The sequence below is a fragment of the Cinclus cinclus genome, chromosome 19 (genome assembly GCF_963662255.1).
Source record: "Cinclus cinclus chromosome 19, bCinCin1.1, whole genome shotgun sequence".
Lineage (NCBI taxonomy): Eukaryota > Metazoa > Chordata > Aves > Passeriformes > Cinclidae > Cinclus > Cinclus cinclus.
Window position 1 is genome coordinate 11,353,097 of NC_085064.1, and position 15,868 is coordinate 11,368,964.

Sequence of the window (15,868 nt, forward strand, 5' to 3'; positions counted from 1 at the left end):
GAGGGGGCCTTGCCACTACACCGCAGAGGCTAAGAAGGCTACAGATGTGAGAAGCTAGCTCTTTAATTTGCATCTCTGGCAATGGCTACCTGGCCACTCCATCGTGTGTACACTTAGGTCAGAGCTAGGAGAAGGGAACACCCCCTCCTCTATCAGGTGGTTGTTGTGGTCCCTCCCAGGCCCAGGTTGCTGCCATTGCATAAAAAGCAAGGCCAGGGATCTGGGCCAGCTGAAAAATTCTACTGTTGAATTAATTTTCTGAGGAACTGGTCTTCGGGTCTGGGTTACAAGAGTCTGTGCAGAGGCCTGTGCCAGCCCAGGAGGGGGCAGGGGCAGGGGCAGCTGAAGCAGGGGAAGGTGAGGCCGTGCCTCCAAACAACAGCTGGATTTCTTCAGGGTTGCAGAATTGGTGTAGCCCATGTTATGAAGGAGAAACAGAAACTCTCGATATTTAGCAAAATTTAGATTGCTTTATTTGACTTAGACAGAGCAGGGAGTGCTGGGGAATGTGAAGGGTCACTGCCCACTCCACGCTCCGTTGAACCTTGGTTTGCAGCTCCTTTTATAGTATTGTTTTCCTTGTGGTAATCAATAATTGTTATTTTTTTGTTGTAATTCTGCCAGGTAAGCAGTGGTGGTCAATAAAACATCCGTGGGACCACTGTGTGAAATCTCCGGACAATTTGTTAAGTAACCATCTGGTTTTGGTAGATAAAGAACAGCAGAAGTGGGAAGTGTGGTCTTAGCAGATAGGTTGCAATTGATTACACAAAGGCAGGAAATCTGATTTTGCAAAATCTTTCAGACTGTGGGAAAAACCTCATTTTACAAACTGGTATCAAATACAATTTACTTAGAAAACACAGTATTCATAACAAAGGGATTTAAACAGAATAGTTTTAATCATAGATTTCCCTTTATCTAGTTCCACGTCTTATCTAAGTATTCTGGTTTATACAAACTCCTTCTATAAGTAACATGAATCTTTTGTCAGTTATCACACCCAGGAGAACACTGTGGGACTGGTCTCTTGTTTTGATTTGCTCCAATGCTGAGCTAAGACTCACCTCAGAGACCGACTCAGTGAGGTGGGTATTTGCTTTATTCTGTGCCAGGTACTTGGGGCATCGCTCCTCCTAACACATACACCCAGCACTTTTACACAGCACAATATACGGTGTGTTGGTTATGCCTCGAAGGCACCTGGTGGACGGGCATACTAGGAAGTTTCCCTCCATGAGAACTTCTGTGAATTGATGGGACCAATTGGAGGCTGGTTTAGTTGTTGATAGCCTGAGAAACCAATTGGAGAAGTTAGTTTACTCCATGAATCACATTTTATTTGAAGCACGTAAACCCCAGGAAAAGCTCCCTTGCATTTCTGGCCTCTCACAAGGTAACATGACCTGGGCTGGGCCCCCTCCCATGTGGCCCAGGCCAGGCAGGGGTGGGCTAGGGAGGCTGCTGGGCCCCGTTTCCAACCAGGGGCCCCAATAGCCAAAAAGAAGAAAAGCCCACTGCTAAGATCCTAACCCTCCTCCGGTGTGGCTGTGGCTCAGCAGGCCCTGCCCTGCCCTGCCCCGGCTCGGAGCAGCCCTGGGGTGGCCGAGCCCGCCCAGCTGCCCTCATGGCCTGGGGGGAGGCAGCTGGGCCCGGTTTGGGAGAGCCCCCCATGCCTTTGCTTGCTGGGCAAGGCAGAGGGAGAACTCCCGGCCTGCAGCTGGAGCTGGGTGCAGTCAGCACCAGAGGGCAGCCATGGAGCCAGAGCCTTGTCACGATTTCTCCTCTGACTGGACTCTGCAGTTTTTGTCCGGGCCCCCACTCCAGGCAGCTTGAGATACTGACACAGTTCCAGCATAGCCTGGCCCTGCCACTGCAACCTCTGTGTGAAATTTTAACTCTTCTAATGCTCAGATAAGACTTACAGACCTTCGATCTTCCTTGGGTGAGAGGAAAAAAGAACAGAAAGTATACACCGAAGTCAATGAAGCAAAGGCTAAGTTTTTAGATGGAAGGAGAGTGAGGAGACACTATAAAGGTTGGCTGAAAAATATTTTCTTGTAAGCTATAGGGGTGGACTATACTACACTAAAAATTCCTTTAAACCATGAAAAAAAGACATGGCGGGGGAGGGGGGGGGGGATGGTGAGATTGGAAGATCCTTTGCCCCAAGGGAAAAAGGGGATCTGTGTTCCTGGGAATGAAGTATGAACAGAGAGAAGAGAGCTGAAGAGAGCTTTTACCTTTGAGCAGCTCATCCTTAAAAGTAATACCTCATGAGTTTGACATGGCCCACAAGCACAGCTCTGGGAAGGCTGTGAAGATGGGAGGAGTTTCATGATTACAAATTCCCAGGCAGCTGCTATTCATGAAAAAAGTGAAGTCAGGAGAGAACTGTTTTTTTCCTCTCTTGAAAAAGATCCCTATAGCTGAACAAGAAGAAATTCCTCTCCCTAAAGTGAAGTGAAAAAGATTGTTTAAGTAAGGAATTGACTGAAGTGTCTCTGTATGTTGTTGAAAAGGGGGAGGAGGGAGTGATCTGAAGATCTATTCTGAATTTATTATTATTTTCTTTGTGTTGCAATAAAGTTTTTCTTTATACCCTTTCAATTTTTAAGCCTGCTTTGCTTTTGCTCCTAATTCTGCTTCACAACAGAAGGTGAATATATTAAAATTGGCAAACCCAAACTATGACGTATGGCTAAATTTCATGTATATTCATTACATTCCTTGGGATAGGAGTGGTTATACAAATTACTTCTTGGAAATCATTAATATTGTGAGAAACAACTCTTGCTTTTAGAATTTCAAAGGTTTATTAAACCTTAACAAAAATACAACAGAAGACTGAATAAGGAGAAAAAAAACCAGTGCTGGAAGCACAAGACTAAACTACCATGTGCTCCCCCACAGAGTGGATGCTCTGACATTTATGCCACTAGGCCCTCCCAAAGTCTTGTCGGTTAACTCCTTTTCTGCTGTGGAGACTACTTCGTTACATCTTGATGGGAGGTCAGGTGCCATACCAAGCTGGCCCTTCTCAAATGCCTCGACTACCCGTACTGGTTTGAAAGCAAAACCAGTGGGACTTCAAGTCAGTAATACAATTTTTTAATAGGGAAGAGAAAAAGGAAAAACAATATATATGCAATAATAAAAAATAAAACCACTGACAGAGTCAGAATACAACCTGATACTCTGTCAGTCAGGGTGTTGGTGCAGTTTTCCTCCAAAGGGTCCAGCGATGATGTGGAAAAAGCCTCGTTATACCTCTAGAATCCAGTGGAAAAAGGCTGCCTTTGGCATTCTAAACCTCAGTTTTTATCTAGGTAGGAGAGGCTTGGCTCGTCCTCCTGGCTGGAGCATCTCCCAATGGGATGATGTAATCTTATCAGTTATACAGTAGGAGTCAATGGCCCATTAACAGAAGATACTTCCCACAGAGATAAGGATGATCACCCTTCTCAGTTATGGCCCATCAACAAAAGACATTTCCCACAGAGATAAGGATGATCACCCTTCTCAGATGGTAATAGGATATATATCTTGTATTGTAAACCAGGACATAATCCACCCCTTATTTTATTACCATCTACATTATACCCAAACCAATACCCTCTTACAGATATATATATAATCCAGAATGAAAACCTACATACAGTTCTCTCTTAAAACAAGGTGTCCTTGCGGTACACAGCGGGTTTCCCCATCTTTCTGCATTACCTACCAAGTGTAACCAGGTCCTTGAGCAAAAACAATCCCACTGATTGGTTTGCCTTTGCCTACAGTGGGATTAATCCAAACAGTCTTTCCTAAAATACCTTTCATGTGTACCACAGGGATTCTGTCTCCATCCACTGTGTGCAGGGGTTCAGATTGGGCAGGACAGGCTCGAGTGATGCACCCTCGGGTGTTGACCATCCAGGCGACTTTTGCCAAGTTCATTTCCCAGTTTCTGAAGGTTTCCCCACCGAGTGCCTTCAGGGTAGTCTTAAGGAGTCCATTGCACCGTTCAACTTTCCCGGCAGCTGGTGCGTGGTAAGGGATATGATATATCCATTCAATACCATGTTCTCTGGCCCAGGTGTTGATAAGGCCATTCTTGAAATGGGTTCCGTTGTCTGACTCAGTTCTCTCAGGGGTACCATGCCTCCAAAGGACTTGTTTTTCTAGGCCCAAGATGGTGTTCCGGGCAGTAGCATGAGGCACAGGGTAGGTTTCCAACCATCCTGTGGTTGCTTCCACCATGGTCAGTACGTAGCACTTGTCTTGGCGGGTTTGGGGAAGGGTGATGTAGTCAATTTGCCAGGCTTCCCCATACAGACTTTGACCATCGTCGACCGAACCACAGAGACTTCACCCACTTGACCTGTTTGATTGTGGCACAGGTCTCACCATTCTGGATGACCTGTGAGATGCTGTCCATAGTAAGGTCCACCCCTCGGTCACGGGCCCATCAGTATGTTGCATCCCTCCCCTGATGACCAGAGGCATCATGGGCCCAATGAGCTAGGAATGATTCTCCCTTGTGCTGCAAGTCTAGATCCACCTGTGATACTTTCACCTTGGCAGCTCGGTCCACCTGCTCGTTGTTGTGGTGCTCTTCATTAGCTCGACTCTTGGGTACGTGCTCATCCACGTGTCAAACCTTCACGGTTAGCTTCTTTACTCGGGTGGCAATATCCTGCCAAATCTCAGTGGCCCAGATGGGTTTCCCTCTGCGCTGCCAGTTGGCCTTTTTCCAGAGATCCAACCATCCCCACAGAGCATTAGCTACCGTCCATGAGTCAGTGTAGAGATAGAGCCTTGACCACTTCTCTCGTTCAGCAATATCCAAAGCCAGCTGGACAGCTTTTAGCTCTGCAACCTGACTCAATCCACCCTGTCCCTCGGTAGCCTGTGCAACTTGTCATGTGGGGCTCCATACTGCCACTTTCCATTTTCGGTTAGTGCCTACAACTTGGCAGGAACCATCAGTGAAGAGGGCATATCATCTTTCAGTCTCTGGTAGCTCATTATATGGTGGGGCTTCCTTGGCATGTGCTACTTGCTCCTCTTCTTCAGAAGACAACCCAAAAGTCTCACCTTCAGGCCAGTTTGTAATTATTTCCAGAATCCCAGGGCAATTCGGATTTCCAATGCGGGCGCGCTGATTGAGGAGGGCAATCCATTTGCTCCATGTGGTGTCAGTGGCGTGATATGTGGAAGGAACCTTTCCATTGAACATCCGGCCCAGTACCGGTAGTCGAGGTGCTAGAAGCCGCTGTGTTTCAGTGCCAGTTACTTCAGAGGCTGCTTGAACTCCTTCATAGGAAGCCAAAATTTCCTTCTCTGTGGGAGTGTAATTGTTTTCAGAACCTTTGTAGCTCTTTCTCCAGAATCCCAGTGGTCGACCCCGAGTATCACCTTTGGCACCTTCTTCCAAAGGCTCCAGGATAGACCATGGTTTCCAGCTGCAGAATAGAGCACGTTCTTTACCTCTGGTCCTGTCTTGACTGGACCAAGGGCTACTGCATGAGTGATCTCTTGCTTGATCTGGGTGAAGGCTTGCTGTTGTTCAGGGCCCCAGTGGAAATCATTCTTCTTGAGGGTAACCAGGTAGAGAGGGCTGACAATCTGGCTGTACTCAGGGATGTGCATTTTCCAAAAGCCCATGGCACCTAGGAAAGCTTGTGTTTCCTTCTTGTTGGTAGGTGGAGAAGTAACGGTGATCTTGTTAATTACCTCTGTTTGGATCTGACGACGTCAATCTTGCCATTTGTCTCCTAGAAACTGAATTTCCTGAGCTGGTCCCTTAACCTTACTTTGCTTACTGGCAAAACCAGCCTTCAGCAGAATCTGAATAATCTCTCCTTTCTCAAAGACATCCCCTGTTGTGTTTCCCCATACAATGATGTCATCGATATACTGTAGATTTTTGGGAACCTCACCCTTTTCCAGTGCAGCCTGGATCAGTCCATGGCAGATGGTGGGGCTGTGTTTCCACCCCTGGGGCAGTCAGTCCCAGGTGTACTGCACGCCCCTCCAGGTGAAAGCCAACTGAGGCCTGCACTCTGCTGCCAGAGGAATGGAGAAAAATGCATTGGCAATGTCAGTGGTGGCGTACCACTTTGCTGTCTTGGACTCCAGCTCGTACTGGAGTTCCAGCATGTCCGGTATGGCAGCGCTCAGCGGTGGAGTCACTTCATTCAATGCACGATAGTCCACAGTCAATCTCCATTCTCCGTCAGACTTGCGCACAGGCCAGATGGGGCTGTTGAAGGGTGAGTGGGTTTTGCTGACCATCCCTTGGCCCTCCAGCTCACAGATCATCTTGTGGATGGGGATCACGGCATCTCGATTTGTCCTGTACTGCCGGTGGTGCACTGTCAAGGTGGCAATTGGCACCTGCTGCTCCTTCACCTTCAGGAGTCCCACTGCAGATGGGTTCTCTGACAGTCCAAGCAAGGTGTTCAATTGCTTAATGCCTTCTGCCTCTACAGCAGCTATTCCAAAAGCCCACCTGAGTCCCTTTGGGTCTTTGTAATAGCCATTCCTCAGGAAGTCTATGCCTAGAATACACAGTGCCTCTGGGCCAGTCACAATTGGATGTTTCTGCCACTCCTTCCCAGTCAGGCTCACCTCAGCCTCCAGCAAAGACAATTCCTCTGATCCCCCGTCACCCCAGCAACAGAAACAGGTTCTTCCTCCACATGTTCTGATGGTATTAGGGTGACCTGTGAACCAGTATCAACTAATGCCCTATGTTTCTGTGGCTCTGATGTGCTAGGCCATTGGATCCACACCGTCCAAAAGACCCAGTTTTCCTGTGCCTCTCCCTGGCTAGAGGCAGGGCCCCTCTAGCCCTGGTTATTATTTCCTTCCTGGGCATACATATTGCAGGTTCCCTCAAGGGGATCTGACAAATCATTCTCCCTTCTGTAATACTCTGCATCTTGGTTATGGGAAGTTGCAGTTACCTTCACTTTAGTGGAGCTTCTTTTGTTAGTGTTTCCCTTCCTGAGTTGATGCCCCCATGCTGCCAGGGCAGAAGTGGGTTTTCCATCCCACTTTCTTATGTCTTCCCCATGGTCATGCAGAAAGAACCACAGGTCAGCTCGTGGGGTGTATCCTCTCTCCTTAGCTGGGGGACGTTGGGCTCTAACTCTGGGATCTGTGACTTGCACTGGTGCTGCATTGACCTTCCTCATCTCCTCTGTCAACCCTCTTATCTCCTCTTTGAGTTCCCAAATCACGGCAGAGACCTGAGCCTGCATTGGGCCATTCGTTATACTCTCAAAATTTCTGAGCTTCTCGGCAACAGAACCCACTGTCTCGTGGTTGGTGTCAGCCTTAATGGCTGCAATGAATGTGGTGTATTGAGATGGCCCCAGGTGTGCCAGATTCCACAACATCTGCCCTGTGCACCTGACCTTGTCGGGGTCATTGTCATGTTGTCCATCCCTCCCAAAGAGTACCTCTAGTATTGCTACTTCTCTCAGCTGTTGGATCCCCTCCTCAGCGGTTTTCCAGCACATTCTATGGTGGTGCTCCTGCATTCTCTCTCTATGGACAAACCTCTCTCTTACACTCATTAAAAGCCGCTCCCAGAGGGAAAGGGGGCCTGGTTCCCTACGAATACGTGATCCACACCTGAGTCCTGGGTCAGGGGTCCCAAATTCCTTGCCTCAGTACCATCCAGCTGCACACCTTTACCCATAAGTTCCCAGACCCTCAGTAACCACGTTGTAAAAGCCTCATGGCCCTGTTGTACAATGTCTTGACGCAGATTATGGAGACTCTTGTATGACAGGGACTCCGTGACGATCTCAACCTCTGGCTCCCCTGCTGGTTGTGAGGACCCTGCTTTCTGATCATTATTATCTAGGTGCTTTGTTTTCCCCTTAGACTTTCTAGTTTCCACGGGGGCAACTTCTGCTGGCTGTGAGTTCTCTTGCAGTTCAGCTGGAACCTGGTGAGATGTAACATTTGTGGGTTCCACTGCTGCACCATCAGGTTCTCCCTCTTTAAAGCAGGGGGAGAGTTTCTCAAGAGCTGGGGGAAGGTACTCCTTCAGCATCTGGCCCATCTCCTTCACTAGAAACCCCACTCATTCTGGATGGTTCCTCTCTGAGGTGGGCTGTGGGGCAGAGTCAGGCTCAGAGGCAGAATCCTTAGTCTCTGGGGCAGGGCCAGGCTCTGGGGCAGAATCCCTACTTCTTGGGGAACGTATCAGGGTTGTCATCCATGTCAATCTTCCCTCATCTCGGAATGTTAAATAGAACAGGTTTACAAGGCCTATTAGCAATGTCAGCCACTGTATGATATCATTACTACATAGAAGAGATTTGAACCCTTCAAAAGCTGGTGGAGCAGACCCAAAAAACTGTGTAAGGGGTTGGGACAAAATTTTTCCTGGTGTCATATCCTCACAGCATGTACCATTATTAAAGTAACCCCAAAAACATACAGTTAGAGTGTGATAGCCCTGAATCCATGTGCCCACCTTCCAGAGGAAGTTAAAAATCCATGAATTTCTCACGTTATCAGCCCACAAAATGAACTGGATAATAGTTACAGCAGCCTGAGTTATAGGACCCATGTTCAAGTAAGGGATTGCAAATGGGAGAGATAAAGCTGTGGCCACATGGAGCCCAAACCACGGTAAGCTGGGCAACATGATGCCACCTAACACAAAACTGAGGTAACTCAAGAACTGTTAGTCCTTTTTCACCCCTTCCTCTCAATGCCCTTGTGGCTCACATTGGGTGGCCAAAATCTGTCCTAGTTTGAAAGACAGGTGTTTGCTAAGGAAAGCAGAAGCCTCCCTTTGAAGGGAAAAATGTGATCCTTCCTTCCTACAGATTATTATGATTTTGAAATTAAGGGAGCTCTCAGGCAAAGACATGGAGATAGGAATAACAGTTCTTTACTAGTATATCTAACAAGACAAACAAGAACAACAACAGCTATGAAATTATCCACAAACAGAACAGTAACTCAGTCCCAGTGTTTTTTGGCTGCAGGCACCTTTTCCCTGAGCTGCAGTTCCCGGTGCTGGAGGCGGGCAGGTCCCGCAGAGCTGCAGGAGGTCTGGGGGTGATGGCAGCGCTGTCCCAGGGGGAGAGATGAGAGACCCCTCCGCTCACGGTGTTGGTCCTGGTGCTCAGCAGAGTGCTGGATGGTGGTAGGTTACAGCGAGAAGGCAGCAGTGCAGGGTCTGACAGCAGTGAGGATGACTCCCGGCGCTGGGATGGCAGGGATGGGGCTGAGGCAGCGATCGTCCTTCTCGTCTGAACTCCGCGTGGAAAATGGGCCGAGGCCGAGCCTATCGCTTCCTCTTCTGGATGTTTGAATCTCGTGGGGTTTCCCCCTCCCCTCCCCTCCCCTCCCCTCCCCTCCCCTCCCCTCCCCTCCCCTCCCCTCCCCTCCCCTCCCCTCCCCTCCCCTCCCCTCCCCTCCCCTCCCCTCCCCTCCCTTCCCCTCCCCTTGTCACCAAGGCCCAGTCAACAGGTATCTTAGCATGACAATGGGGAAAATTCCACAGAGGGAAAAGGGAAAGAACCAACCCCCAACATCTCTTGAGGGCAGGAATTGATTGCAGCATTCAGTGATTGATGTTGATCCAGAGTCTCTCCTCTGTAGGTCTGTCCTGCTCAGAGAAGCTGTGCCTTGAGGTCTGACCCAGTGTGGACGACCTTGCTCCACATTCCCCAACCTCATCCTGTCTGTCCTCACTCACCTGGGACCTGCTTTGCTTGGAGGACTGGCTGTACTCAGGCAGAGACAGTTCTTTCCTTTCTTGGAAGCAGTCTAGAACTCCTAATTTTCCCCACTGAAAACAGACACCCTCCTCAGCTCTCTGCCAAGCCCACGGTGCCACCAATACGGTTCCCCTTCCACAAAGCAGAACCCTGCAATGAATGTTTGAGATCTTTGGACTTCTTGGTTCCCTGAGGCCTTGAAGTGTCACAAGGGACCCTTGGTTCCATGAGGTTCCAGACTGTCACAATGGAGATGTGGGTCCATGGGGGCCCCACAGTGTCACAATGCTCTTTTTGGTTCCATGAAGCCTTGATCTGTCACAATGGACTTTTGGTTCCATGAGGTTCCGTAGTCAACAATGGTCTCTGTATTTCCAAAGTATCACAATGGACCCTTGGTTCCAGGAGGTTCATTGGTGTCACCATGGTCTCTCTCCTTGGTTCCAGGAGCCATCACAATGTCACAACAGACCCTTGGTTCCATGAGGTTCCTGCAGCAGGACTTCCCCTATGGCCCAGCAGAGCTCATCTGTTCTGTCCATCAGCTGGGCCATCACTCAGGGCATCTTCCCCCTCTCAGCAATTGCTGAGATAACCCAGGCTGGACATCTGTCCTGTGCTGAGCTTTCTCTGATGCCAGGGAGGTGGAATTCCCAGCTGCCCATGAACATCTCGCCTTGAGAGCAGACTGAAGGGAGATAATCCTTGAATTTCAGAGTGACACACACTTCACTTTAAAAACTATAAAAACTACACAGAATTTCACAAATCAAAACTCTTCTGCATAGTCCCTGGAAACAGGTAGAGTTTCACTCCCAAGTCTGGATGAATCTTTCTGGTTCCTTTTCTGGAAGCTGAGTGAAAGGGCTCCATGTGTGACTCCCTCATCAATTCAGTGGTAAGTTACATTGACTCCTGATCTCTGCTGTTTCTTCACTAGCTGTAATATAGGTAACTTTATTGTGCACTGGGTTTGTATCTACCTGTACTACTTTTGTTTATCCTGTGGACTAAGTAGTCCGTTCAAAGTCTCTTGTCTGTTAATCTTTAGTCCATTCAGTAAATAATTCATTTTATAATAGACATAATTTGCCATTCTAAAGAACTTGTGAGCAAGAGCAATTTGGTGTTCAGGTAGCCTTGATACAGAGCTACTGTCAGAAACATGAGCATAAGGCAGGACTTGTCTAAGCTTTCACTCCATTCAAAACGTATTTAATTTTAAAACAAAAAGAGAGAACTTTTTTTCCCCATTTATTCTTTTCCTGTTTATGGATGCATGCTAGAAATCTCCAGTTGATATTGACCCTCAGCACCACCTCATGCAATCTGAAGAGAGATGAAAATCTAGACCCTTTATGGCTGACAATCAATTACACTCTGTCCCTACTACCCCCACCCCACCATTTCCCTCATCCATCCCCTGGCACTCAGAGCAGCCTTGTGCAAATCTGAGCTTCCTCCACTCCAGGCTGTGCCTGCAGCTTTCAGCTCCTTGGCACCAACTCCCACCTACGTTCCTTGGAGAAGGAGCTGCCCCAGACACAGAGGGATGTTCATTTCTTGTCAGCAAACAGAACCAAAGGCAGGCACAGCCCCATGAAAAACAGAAGTGCAGCCCAAGGAGTGCTGGGCAATGGAGCCACATGCAGGGGTGTCCCCAGGGCTCAGGACTGGGGCCAGGGCAGTTCAATCTCTTCCTTGCTGATCTGGATGAGGGCATGGAGGGCACCCTCAGTCAGTGTCCAGGTGAGCCCAAGCTGGCTGGGAGTGTGGCTGTGCTGCAGGGCAGGAAGTTCTGCAGAGGGATCTGGCCAGGCTGGAGCCATGGGCCCAGGACAATTGGATGAGGCTCACCAAGGCCAAGGGCTGGGTCCTGCCCTGGGCTCACAACCACCCCAAATCCCTGGCCCTGCCCTGCCCCGATCCCCGCTGTCTCATCAGATTTCTGTCCAGGGGTGAGACATATGGGGGAAGAAGGTTTTGTCTTCATGGCCACGCTAAAAAATGTCAGCATGTTAAAATTTAATAAACACTGATACTGCCCTCAACTATGTGAGACATCCCAACAGTTTCTTACATATCTACCATCCACAAAGGATTTGTGTACCAAAGCAATTTTACACAAAGATACTTTTCACATACATATAAAAAAAATTAAGGTGCTCTATCAAGTTGTACTGCATAGAGTAGGGGTGCAACAGCTCAAAAAATGCCCTGTTATGCAAAGCTTTCAGTGGATGGAGAAGGGGACTTACGCTAATTTTGGTGTTGAGGAAATGCTGAAACCACCCTGACCCATTTTATCTTCCCCTGTTGCTGCACAGAAAAGACTATAAGTTACGGGAAATGAGAGTTATAAAGTAGGTATGCATTTATTCAGTGCAGGGGTGCATGGGGGATAGCTCCTCCCAAAGCATACATGCCTAAACTTCGAACTACTGCTCTATTTATTCCCTAAAACCTTAGGATTACACAAGATGCCTAATTGTCCTAGCCCAGCCTAGTCCCTCCTACCCTTGCTTTGTCTTAAAATGAACACTTGCGCCTCCCCAATTCCGGGGTCATCGGGGGTCTCTGATGAAGGCTTCCAAACTCTTCATCATACTTGACCTTTTCCACTTTGTCTCCAGAGCATGTGTCTTAGACTTTTGGGCACATTCCAGACCTTTGGATTAGTTCTTGCTGGTTCAGGGTTTTGGATTTATCACTTAGCACTGGTAGCCTTGCACCCCTCACCCTTGTTGCAAGGTTTGATTCTTTAGAATTGTTTGTCCCAAATACAGAAAGATAATGTAGTTGGCCAAAATGTGTTAAACCTGTTTGCCATTGGTTTACTTGTGATCCCCCCAAACCCTATAAAATTGCATGTGTGATCCCCCATCTTTGGATTTGTAGCCTGACCCCTTCACGGACGATCATAAAGCCTGTGGAAAAAGTCTGAGCTGCTCTTCCAGTCTTTTTCTGGCTGGAAAGTATAGGTTTCTGTGAGAAACCATGAAGCTAAGTGCCTGAAAGGCCAGCGCTCAGAAACCTTGCAACTTTCCCCTGCCCAAGAACAACAGGGCAGGGGGGACAATAAAAAGTCACAGACAATGGCCCTGCTTATGCTTCTGAGCGGACTCCCCAGTTCTTACAACAGTGGAGAGTCTCCCACAACACAGGTATCCCTCACTATCCCACTGGTTGAACGTCAAGGTAAAGGACCCAGTAACAGGGCAGTGGGCAGGACCTGTAGACTTGTTAACATCGGGAAAGGGATTATGCTTGTGTCTCTGCAGGTCACCACGTGAAATGGGTTCCTTCGCTGTGTGTGCGACCATTTATTGCATCGTCCTGATTGGTGAAAGCCCTGCGAGTGTCTTACACTGTACACTGGATGGCACAAGCATATGGATCACCCCTGCAAATGCTGCTCACACTGATACTGTGTGCATCTCTGTGACAGCCCCCGGTGATCCCTTTCACATGTGCTTGGTAGGGGTGCCCATTGGCCAGAAGCATTTTGGTGAGCTGTATAATGAGAGCGTGCAGCAAAAGTGCACAGCCCCAGGTATATTGCAGCCCAGGTGGTGGTGCCAGGACACCTGGCAAAAGGCCCCAGGATGGGATGAGACATGGTACAAGGATCTGAGAAGAATGCATGAATTTGCAGCTTTGCTCTTGCAGCCACAGGAACTAGATACGCTGGGGACTTTGCGTGCTTAATACCAGCAATTGGTACTGCTCACACCTTGGCTTCTTTAAGCAAGCTTGGCTGCTGGCTTGCAAAGGAAGCCAATGCCACCAGTGCCGCTTTTTCAGCAATGCTAATTGATGTTAAATTGGTGCAGCATGCCACACTGCAAAACAGGGCGACCACTGACTTCTTGCTGTTGGGTCAAGTCCGTTGAGTGTGAAGATTTTGGCAGATGTGCCGCATGAACTTAAGGGATCATTCAGAGTCCATTTCCAAGAGCATTAGTAATCTTGAGCAACTCACTAAACAGCTCCAGCAACATAATGAGGGTGATTGGTGGGGGGTGTCTTCATGGCTCAAAGACCTCAGCTTTGGGGCATGGCTTAAATGTTTATGGCATAGTTATCCTTGGTGTGTTCTTAATGATTGTGGTATGTATCCCATGTATTTTAGCTTGTGTGCGACAAATGATCAATAGTAACCTTTGTAAGATAATGGCTTTACCAGCACAAACAGTTTTAGCTGTGCAACCCAAAAAAAAGAAGGGGGAAATATTACCAATAAGTAAAGCTTTCCAAAAGGAAGGGATTGTAAAATCATAGCTCAAGCCTTTCACTTTGGCTAAGTAGAAAAGGACTGGGGAAAGAGACTTAGCAGAATTAGGGGTTCAAAAAACCATGTTAGGTAACCATTGTGTGTTTACATTGTGGTGGTTGGTTGAATTGTTATGCTTTAAAACAGTGTAACTCATAATGGGCTAAATGTTTAAAAAGTCCTGTTTTTTGCAACAAAGCATCTCTCCTTTTCACCTGCTTGGGGACTCAGCATCACTATGGACCCTCACCCACATCAACCTAAGACTCTACTTTCAACAGGTGGGGTCTCATGGCACACAGGTGCCACTGGGACATTGCCGGGTCTGGTAGAAACAAGGCTCCATTATTGCACAGCACAGCCTCATGGCACCCAGGAGAGCTTTGTGAAGCAATGGGATCTCATGGAAGCAAGTTCCATTGTGACACAGCACAGCCTCATGGGAACATGGGACCATTGTGACACAATGGGATCTTGTGGAAGCAAGTGTCCATTGTGAGCACAGCACAGCCTCATGGAACCCAGAGGCAAGTGGGCCCATGCCATGGCTCGTGGAAGCAAGGCACCATTGTGACACAGCGGGGCCTCTTGGAACCCAGGAGAACATTGTGGCGCAATGGAATCTGATGGAGCCAAGTGTCAATTGTCAAAACAGAGGGGCCTCATGGAACCCAAGTGACCATTGTGACTCCATGGATTGTCATGGAACAAACTGTCAGGTGTAACAGAGCAGGGTGTCATGGAACACAGGTGCCACTGGGACATTGCCACTGCTCATGGAACCAAGTGTCCATTGTGACACACCTGGGCCTAATGGAACTTCACAGGAGACCATTGTGACACAACTGAATGTCAAGAAAGCAAGGCTGCATTGTGACACAGAGGGGCCTCATGGGACCAAGGAGACCATTGTGAGGCAATGGAATGTCCTGGAACAACAGGTAAATATTCAAGGCAGCAGGGCCTGGTGGAACCCGGGTGCCAATGGGACGTTTCCAAGGCTGGTGCAAGCAAGTGTCCATTGTGACAGAGCCGGGGCTCATGGAACACAGCAGAACACTGTTACCCCATGGAATTTCATGGAACCAAGTGTCCACTGTATCACGGTGAAGCTTTATAGAGCAGTGGAGACCACTGTGTTGCAATGGAATATCCTGAAACAGTTGTGACAAACATGAGCTTTATGAAACCAAGGAGACCACTGTGATGCCATTGAATCTAAAGGAACCAAGGGTCAATTTGGAACACATCAGATTCTCAGGAAACTAAGGAGAACATTGTGACACAATGGAATCTCATGGAACCAAAACTTTATTTTGACAAAGTGGGGCCAAATAGGACCCAGGTGCCATTGGGACATTGCCAGCTCTTGTGGAATCCAGTGTCCATTGAGACACAGGGCAGGTCATGGAAACAGGGAGCATTGTGACGCAATGGAACCAAGGTTCAATTCTGACAGAGAGAGGCCACATGGAACACAAGGGCCACTGAAATATTGCCAGGTCTAGTAGGTACAAGACACCACTGTGGCAGAACAAGGCCTCATGGCATCTGGGAGAGCACTGTGAAACAATGGAATCTCATGGAAGCAAGTGTCCATTGTGACACAGCAGGGCCTCATGGAACTCATGTGGCACTGGGACATTGCCAAGGCTCGTGCAAGCAAGGTTCCACTGTGACAAAGAACATCCTCATGGCACCCAGAAGACCATTGTGGCACAATAGATTCTGATAGAATCAAGGCTCCATTGTGACAAAGCGCAGCCTCATGGAAACCCAATGCCACTGGGACATCTCCAGCCTTGGAGGAGGCAAGTGTCCATTGTGACACATCACAGCCTCGTGAATTGCA